We start from the raw sequence: 9,727 nt of genomic DNA, 5'->3' as shown, positions 1-9,727 counted from the left end.
TGAAGAGTGGAACAAGCCACTGTACAAGGCCCTGAGGGAAATGGGAAATATCTAGGAATGTTATGATCCGGCCATGTAAAGGGGCTGAGCATTCTAGGCTATGACAGATCTCTCAGAACGCATCAGCAAGATCCCTCAGCACACAGCAATGTGTCAGCGATGTGTGCCAAGCGATCTGTCAGGGCCAGAGTGCTCCGGTGAGAACACTGGCCCTGCCCGATTAATATCCAGCATGCTGAATATTAATCGCCAGCCGATAGCGCTGCGCGGAGCCATGCATCGCTATAGCCATGGCCCCTAAACATAGAGCAATGTAGGGGCATTTTCTAAGCGATTTAGTGAGATCACTTAAGGAATGCCCCTAATTAGGCTTGTAGGCCCCATTCGATGAGCGGAATAGGGGCCAGATCTTCAAAAAGTGATAGAACTGAGAGTGATAAACAGCCAGCCAATCAGCTCCTGCCTGCCATGTTACAGGCTAGGTTTGAAAAAATGACAGGTAGGAGCTGATTGGCTGGTTGTTTATCACTCCCCACTTTATCACTTTTGAAGCTTGATACATCTGGCCCTAAATGAGAGACTGCAGTTTAGAGCTGGACATGAGGACTGTGAACAGGTCTTCTGAGTCTTGGCCCCTCTCACATATTCCTATGGAGATCCCATTAAAACAGTTTGTTTACCTGCACCCAGTACTTTGTATCCGGCACCTATCCAGGTGGGACCCGTTTAGACTGGTGTTCCTACCTGACATAATATCAACGGATGTGGATAGTACGCCGGTGCTTAGAGATGAGAGCATCTCCCAGCACAGGCTACAGTATGTCACTGAAGTGAATGGGTCCCAGGTTACATCGATCACGAGCCAGGTTAAATCAATGTTCAACCCAGCTTGCTTTCTGTGCTGAAATGCCAGGTCACGTGGTCTGGCATATTTCAACTGGATGGCATTTACACAGCACAATATACCAGGTTGCTGAGTGTTCATGGGCAATAACCTAGGATATTTAGGGTACTGTAAAAGCAGTATTTTCTTTACAGAGTGACACAAGTCCCAGTCCTCATATTAATATATAGAAACATAAGTCCCTTCTGTCCTGCAGCCTAACCCTTCCCTTAGTGCCTAACCCTCCTATCCCACAGTCTAACCCCCCCTGTGTCTCAACCTAACCCTCCTGTCCCACAGCCTAACCCCCTTGTCTCTTAAGCTAACCCTCCTGTCCCACAGCGTAACCATATCCGTTCCCATAATGCCTCACCCTAACCCTCCCCCTAGTGCCTATCAATCCTGTCCATAGGTGTGCGCACATTGAGTGTTAGGGGTGCACAAGCACCCCCAAATGCTGTGCCCACCCTTATGAACAACTCCCTGCCGCTAGCAGTACCAGCATTACCTTTTACCAAAGGCTTTTTTTAGACCTGTATTCCATTAAATAAAAGAAATGCCCATCAATCAATTGTGTTTTGCATTGTTAATTGTACTAGACCATTGTCATATCACGATGTACCTACGTCATCCATATATGTTTTTACTTTATTTGCATGTACTGTTACACAGAGTAATAACAAGATTAAATCTGAAATAGGCAGGATATAATGGTGTGGCTGAGAGACGTTTTATATTGTAGCGAGTGCCAATAGATGGGGTAGACATGCCTGATTGGCGGTGTTAGACACACCCAATTGGTGATGCTAGAGGTGCCTAATCGGTGGTTCTAGACACACCCCTTTGACGGTGCACCCCCTAATAAAATGGGCTGCGCACACCTATGATCCTGTCCAGCCTAACCCTAGCAGCAATCAATAGAGGTGATTGGAGGTCCGCACACAATTAGGTTGTGTCCCTTTTATAATTTTTTATTAATTATAATCTGGCGGGGGTGCTATCCAGGCAAAGGTTAGGACAATTGTTTGTAGCAGAGAAAGAAAGATTTTCACAATGGATTAGTAAATTCAGATAAAAAGAAGAGAGGACACTGTCTTGTGCAAACTTTTAACATATAGGATTGCACAGGATGACCTCCTTCTGCAGCTTGTTAAAAAATTTGAACATACATACATACAACATATAGGGGGAAATTTACTAAGATAAATTCATAGAAAAAACAATCGTATTTTCATAGCAAAATACAATATTTTTTTTAGCTATTCGTATTTTTGTCATTTACTATGCCAAAAATATGAATTTTCGTATTCTTAGTAAATTTCCCCCATTGTGACGTGCAAATGCACACAAGAAGGAAATGGTGTTTTTAGGGATTAAAAGAGTTTCCCGTGGACTTGTTACAATTTTCTAGTGCTGCAATTTTTTATATTCAATATAGATTATGCATCTTTAGTTCTTCAGTACTATTTGAAGAAATACCCCTATGAGAGAGGAGAGTCTGATATCCCTTCTTTGGGATTTAATTTCCACTTGCAATGAGTTTTTTGTCAGTAAACGTATTTTATTTGGTGTTATGTGTTTATTTTTTAACACACTAAATCCAGTTACCTTTAGTAATACATTGGTAATTATTAGTGTACCCAGATGGTTTTGTTTTGCAGTAACACTTTTTTTATCTTGATTCTATTATGATGGATCTGTTGCCATCTAGTGGGTATCTTCAATAATTACATACAAGTATGCCCTCATTTAACTGTGCAGGAGTGGTACCAGGGACGGCGCTACCCACTCAGCAGCTCCTGCAAAGCAGGGAGGCGCCATGCTGAAAAGGCACTTTCTCCCTCCCTGCTCTGCTAAAGCTGCCTCAGCCCTCACTGTCACTGCCTCCTGCACGCCGCCCACAGCGCCTGTCTGACAGCGGGTGGCAGTATGGAGAGGCTGAGTAGCTCCCTGCACTGCGCACACACTGTCCTCCTCCTGCGACCTGCCCCCTCTTCCTCACGGACACTTGCGCTGTCTGTGAATGTCTGTATGACATGTCATGTCCGGATCCGCCACCTACCCATTGCTCCCTGCACCTGTCAGCTGTCAATCAAATGACGAACAGGCAGCAGCGCCGCCTCCCCTTACTTCCCTCTTCTCAGTGTGCTGTGCCAGTGCCGCTGCCAGTCCTCAACACTCTGCCCCCTCTATCTCCTCCCCTCTTCTTCCATCTCCTCCTTCTCTCCCCTCCTTTCCCCCTCAGTCACGAGTGCTGCACATACTTTTTGTACTGCTTTCGGATCGCATCGCACACACATTGCATGCATGCCGTGCGATGCGATGTGATCTAGCCCCTAACGTGTATGGGCTCGCAGCGTGTATGGGCACCTTTAGTGTGGACACAGCACTGAGATGGTGTATGCATACATGTACATGCACCCAAGATCCTCCATAATATCGCATGTTGCATACACTCCCACAATCGGGCTGCAGCTTGTTGCAATGGCAATGTGAAAGGGCGCAACATGTATGGTTTGCAGGAGGGCGCCGGACACCCTAGCACCGGCCCTGGTGGTACTTTATTAATTCGTATTCAAGTATATTGATCAAGCAGCCTGTGAAACAAGTGTAGACCCCACCACTTGTTACAATGTTGCAAACAATAATATATGTGTAAATTATGATGTAATAATGTTGTGAAGTAAATACCCACTAGCAAAGAAAAGTAGCTCTGTGAGAGGGAGTGAAAGCGCTGTGAGAGTTATCCAATATAGAAGAGCACAGGAGATATAAATACAAAATATATTTGAATACTAATTAATAAAGTATTACTCCTGCACAGTTAAATGAGGGCATGCCTGCATGTAATTTCGGAAAATACCCACTAGATGGCAAAAAGATACATACAATAAAATAGAGGTTAGAGAAATCACTGGGAAAATGTATAAATAACCTCTTTAAAATAAAACCATCTGAAAAAATAAAAACACATTGGTACTCTTTACTTAGCACAGCGGGCATTGAATGCACTAAAAAATCGGGTGCGACGCGACCGACGCGATGCCCGTGATTTCCCATAGGGAACAATGTTAAATGTCTCAATTGACCCGATTTTCCTGTTCAATGCCTCAATTGACCCGATTTTTCCATAGGAAACAATGTTAAATGGCCCACAGAGGCCAAATAGGCACCCTGAAGTGTGAAATGGCCCCCACAATTGTTAACGCCACCCCGCGAATCAACGTGAACCCGAAGCGTGGCGAGCGCAGCGAGCCCGCGAGGGGCGGCGGTACGCGTCCTACGACCTTTTCATACCCCCACTATCCATGTCGGCGTGGAGTTGAGAATAGAATAGTGTGGCGAGCGCAGCGAGCCACCGAGCCCGAAGCGTGGCGAGCGCAGCGCGGGCTTGCGAGACATTTAACATTGTTCCCTATGGGAAATCGCGGGCATCGCGTCGGTCGCGTCGCACCCGATTTTTAGTGCATTCAATGCCCGCGATACCCGCGATTTTTTTACCTGCGATGCCCACGATCAAAATCGTGGGCGCCGTGCTAGGTAAAGAGTACCAACACATTTTACATCTGCCCCCCTGCAGTGCACATGGTTTTGTCCATCTAAGAAGGATTGTGTCAGAAAGAGTGAACTAGAATAAGGCCCTATATGTTGTATGTATGTTCAAATTATTTAACCTCTAAAAATATTTTCACAAGCCGCAGAAGATCATCCTGTGCAATCCTATGTGTTAAAAGTTTGCACAAGACAGTGTCCTCTCTTTTTTTTATCTGAATTTACTAATAAAAGTTTGTTTTAAAATATTTTTGGTGTGCATCCATTGTGCAAATCTTTCTTTCTCTCCTACAAACAATAACCCTAGAAGCAGCCTACCCTCTCTCTTCCTGAGTGGGTGTCCCATCTGCCAGTGTCAAGGGATCTGACTGCAGCCACCACTGTTATTAATGTTCTATGTACTCACAGGACCAGCACTCCAGGTCTTGGCTGATCCACCTTGCCTTCTTTCCATGCATACCTTAGTCTGTCTTGGGTGGCTTATAAGCCACTTGGTATATAGATGTTCTCTAAGTACTGAACCCTGCCTGTTATATTCCTGTGTTACTCCTATTATATTATGTGTTAGTGTGTCAGATCTGGCTAAATATATGTGTAACCCCTGGGAGTGCTGCAGTTGGACTTGAGCACCCAGAGGCTACTAATAACTTCTACACAGATAAGGAGAGAGATGGACAATGTCTTTTAACATTCCAGGAAGAGAAACTACACCTCCCAGGAGGCCACTGTAAAAAGAGGGAGGAGCTAAAAACGGATCTGTGTGTGGGAGGACTGGAATCTCCCAGTGCATGAGGGGGAGGAGATCAAAGAGTATCCAGAGAGAGAGACTGCGCTGTGTGAGAAGTCCAGGAAAGGGGACCCAGTACAAGAAGGCACAATATTCTTGATATAGACAGAACTTACAGTTTGAAGAAGGATTCCAGAGCCAGGGGGAGTGCTGTGAAGTGACAGTGAGGAGCACCAGGGAGAGGCTTGCATGCACCTCTGAGGAAGTACACATTGCTAGTCAGCCATCTTGAATGAGAATCAAGTTCAAGTCTTGTGATCCCCATGTCTGCAGATAAGTAACTGTTATTTAAGTGGGGTTTGGACTGTGTCTGGCCACAAGGGCTGAAGAGTTAGGGATACAGTAGATTGGAGGGCAGGTAAATATGCAGCAAGCATCATGCATTTGAACTTATACTCCATGGTATTCCCCTGATGATAAATAAAAGCTGTGGAACTACAAGTCTCAGGATACACTTAAGCAAGGATACATGCCGAGGAATTACTATTTGTTGCTACATACACATGTACACACTGGGATTGTTCTACTTTACTGCAAAGGATTAACAACTCCTGCAAAGCTGTAAACTGGACAGAGAGTGCTTCCAAGCCATGCTGACATCAATATAGAAGGGCCCCAACTTGCAGTGCACTGCTCCATTTGTTTGGTTTTGTGTGGTATCATTGTGCATGGAAGGTATTGTAGAGTTATAAGTAAATATGTTACATACAGCACATGTGGTTATTCCCATTAGCCAGCACCTGTAAGGTTAGTCTCTGAGATACTGAGTCAGTGTAAAAGTGTATGACAAGTGATGTTTATGTCAGAGACAGTTGGGATCAGTTAGAGTTATTGTGCTAGGCGATTGTTCACAGTATAAGCTAGGAGCTGGTGTTATGCTTTCATCCACAATGTCCTATTATTGTATTGTTCCCATCATTCTGTCATGTCATTCCAATGTATGATTTTCATATAAAATTACAAAAGCTGCATTTAGTTGCCCCAGTTAAATAAATGTGCCAAGTTGGCTTCTGCAGCACACAGTGTGTCACAGCGTAATAGTACTGGGCAGGGGGTTTCCCGAATCTCCCCCTGGTGTACTTCCAGAACACGCCCCAGAAGAGAAAGCCATGATTCAGGTGGAGGCACTGCCAATAAAGTTCCGAGGTGAGATACACCTACATCATTCGGTACATATATACCCTCACTCCGCATATTACAGAAGGGGGTGTTACAGTGGAGGCACTGCTGAGATTCTGAAGACACCCTCAGTGAGCACCACTCAGCACAGACGCCATGGATAGTATAAGAGAGGAAATGTATTTGTGATGTGAACAGCAGGTTGCAGACCCAACCCAATGTTTAGGGATCTATGGGGATTCTCAAGGTGTGACCGAGGAGGAAGTAATCCAGGTGCTTCACAGGGTTTATGGGATTGAACAGCCTAAAATACTTGGACAGAAACATAGAGATGCTGACAAGACCAGCCTGATATTATGTGAGACACAAGCAAAATTGGATAGAGATTTTCTACCTTCCATCATATTTGGGCCAAGTAAACAAAGATGGAACATTGCTATTCCTTTGAAGCCAACACACCTAGCCACAACACCTCTTATTGCTGAAGTGTCTGATGGAAGTATTAGCCAACAAGTATTCTCTGCCACCAGGGAAGAAAATCCTATGCCATCCTCCTGTACTAGTAAAACTGACAAGGGTCAAAGTGAACTGTTCCTCACTGCAGTACAGCAATTGGTGGAACAGTTAGGAAAGTCACAGCATGATGGGAGCTACAGAAGGCTCAGAATTTTCTCAGGACTAAAGCCAGTTCCTGCTGGGGAAGAAACTTATGAAGCTTGGAGGGAGGTGGCCTCCCAATATCTGGCAGAATGGCATTGCTCAGAACCCTATAATAGACAATGGGTAGTGAAAAGCCTGAGAGGTCCAGCTGGAGAATTAATCCAAGCTGTAAGGAGAAGTAATTCCCAAGCCACTGCTCAAGAGTACTTAGCGGCTCTGGACCGGGAATATGGGATAGCAGAGGATGCCACTGATCTTCTATACCAGCTACGCCACACTTACCAGGAGTCCGGGGAGAAATTGTCCAGTTATATCTATCGGCTGGACAAGCTTATCCATTTTATCGTATCAAAGAAAGGGATATCCCTAGCAGAAGTGGACAACATGCGTATGCAACAGTTGTTAAGGGGAGCTTTATCCCTTGACCCAGTAGCAATGAAGATAAGAAATTCTCAACCTGGGAAAACGTCACCTACCTTCCTTCAGCTGATAGAGGATGTTAAGCAAGAGGAAGCTATAGTCGAGTCCAGAGAAAGGGTGATCAAGAAAGTCAAGGTTGTACAGCCAAAACCTGATGCTGCACTCCCCGGCGCTGAGCTAATGAAGATTGTGGAGAAACAAGGGGAACAGATTGCCCAGCTGTTGGAGATGCAGAAACAGATCCAGTCCCAGATGCAGAAAGGCCACCTTGCAAAACGACTACCCATATCAGAAGATATCTCTGCTCGGAGGCAGGGAGAGTGTTTCAATTGTGGAGAAGTTGGGCACTTCGCTAGACAATGTTCACATAGGTGGAGAAAGAGGAGGTCTCCTTCACCATGCCCAAGGGATGGGAAGCCGGCGGAAAACTGAGGGGGAGGACCAGGGTACCCCACACTGGCTCTCTAGAGAAAGTGAACATTAACACTGTGGGGAACTGTAACCCAGGATGAAGCCATTTTCCTGAAGGATTGCTAGGCCCTACGCCTCATGTTCCTGCATTATTGAATGGAAGATCATGCATAGCTTTGCTAGATAGTGGTTCTCAAGTGTCCATTGTGTTTGAGAACTGGTCCTGAAAGAATCTGTCTGTCTGACTTCCCCATCAAGCCATTATGTGGACTGACTATCTGGGGCTTGAGTGACAAGAGTTATCCCTACCTCGGATACATCACTGTACCATTGAAGTTCCCAAAAGAAATAGCTGGAATAGAAGAGGAGGTAGAGGTGGTTGCACTTGTTTGCCCTAATAGTGAAGGAGAACCTCGAGATGTCCCAGTGATTATTGGAACAAACTCCCACCTGTTTGAGATACTAGCCAAATGGTGCAAAGAGGCAGGGGGGGCAAATTATGGTAAAACTCTTAAAATTCACCCTATGTGTTTGGATGCTTATAAGAAGAAGGAAGAGGGAAAGATTTCTTCAAAAGATACCAAATTACACATGCAAAGTTTTGATCACTGCTTTTCTGGAAGTGATGCTGGTCAAGAAGACAAACAATGGCTTGTTGAGCAGATGCTGCAAAGAGAGGCTGCCTTCTCCTCAGGGGAAAGGGATTTGGGCCAAGCCAAAGGGGTGGAACACCACATCAGGCTGACAGATGACAGGCCTTTCCGAGAACAGTCAAGACGCCTAGCACCTGCTGATTTGGATGATGTTCGAGAACATTTAAGAGAGATGCTCGAGAATGATGTAATTGAGAAATCAGAGAGCCCCTATGCATCCCCTATTGTAGTAGCTAGAAAGAAGAATGGGAAAATACGAATGTGCGTGGATTATCGGACTTTAAACAAGCGTACTATTCCGGACCAGTACACAGTCCCTAAGATAGATGAAGCCCTTGACTTTCTTCAGGGAAGCAAGTGGTTTTCTGTGCTGGACCTACGCAGTGGATACTATCAGATATTGATGAGTCGGAAGGATGCTGACAAAACTGTCCAGTTGGATTCTTTCAGTTTAAAAGAATGCCACAAGGAATAAAAGGAGCCCCAGCCACTTTCCAAAGATACATGGATGATGTTGTGGGTGACATGAACTTCAGAGAAGTGCTGGTCTACTTGGACGATTTGATAGTATTTGGCCGAACATTAGAAGAGCACAATGAAAGACTCCTCAAAGTGCTGGATCGCTTAATGAAAAAGGGGTTGAAGTTATCTCTTGACAAGTGTAGTTTCTGCCAAGCCAAAGTCAAGTATGTGGGACATATTGTGGACAGGAATGGAATTTCTACAGATCCGGCAAAGATAGAAGCAGTTGTAGAGTGGCCTCGACCAACAAAACTAAAGGACTTAAGGTCATTCTTGGGGTTTGGTAACTTCTTCAAACGGTTTGTCCCCAACTACAGTAAACTTGTCAAACCTCTTACAGATCTAACTCGGTGTTACCCAGCTCCAAGAGGCTCTCACCAGAAAGAAAAACCATTGTTCCGGGTAAATGATGCCTTTGGTGAAAGGTGGAATGAATCTTGTGAACAAGCATTTGAGGGTTTGAAAAACAGCCTGATTCAAGCACCCGTTCTGGCATATGCTGATCCAAAGTTGCCATATATTCTTCATGTGGATGCTTCCTTCGAGGGACTTGGAGGAGTGCTATACCAAGTGAAAGAAGGAAAGCTGAGACCAGTCTACTACATCAGTCGAGGCCTCTCAACCAGTGAACGGAACTACCTAGTGCACAAGTTGGAGTTCCTGGCCCTTAAGCGGGCAATTGTTGACAAACTTCATGACTATTTATATGGAGTACCATTT

The sequence above is a fragment of the Crinia signifera genome, chromosome 11 (genome assembly GCF_055691185.1).
Source record: "Crinia signifera chromosome 11, ASM5569118v1, whole genome shotgun sequence".
NCBI lineage: Eukaryota > Metazoa > Chordata > Amphibia > Anura > Myobatrachidae > Crinia > Crinia signifera.
Note: the sequence above shows the minus strand (reverse complement) of the source record.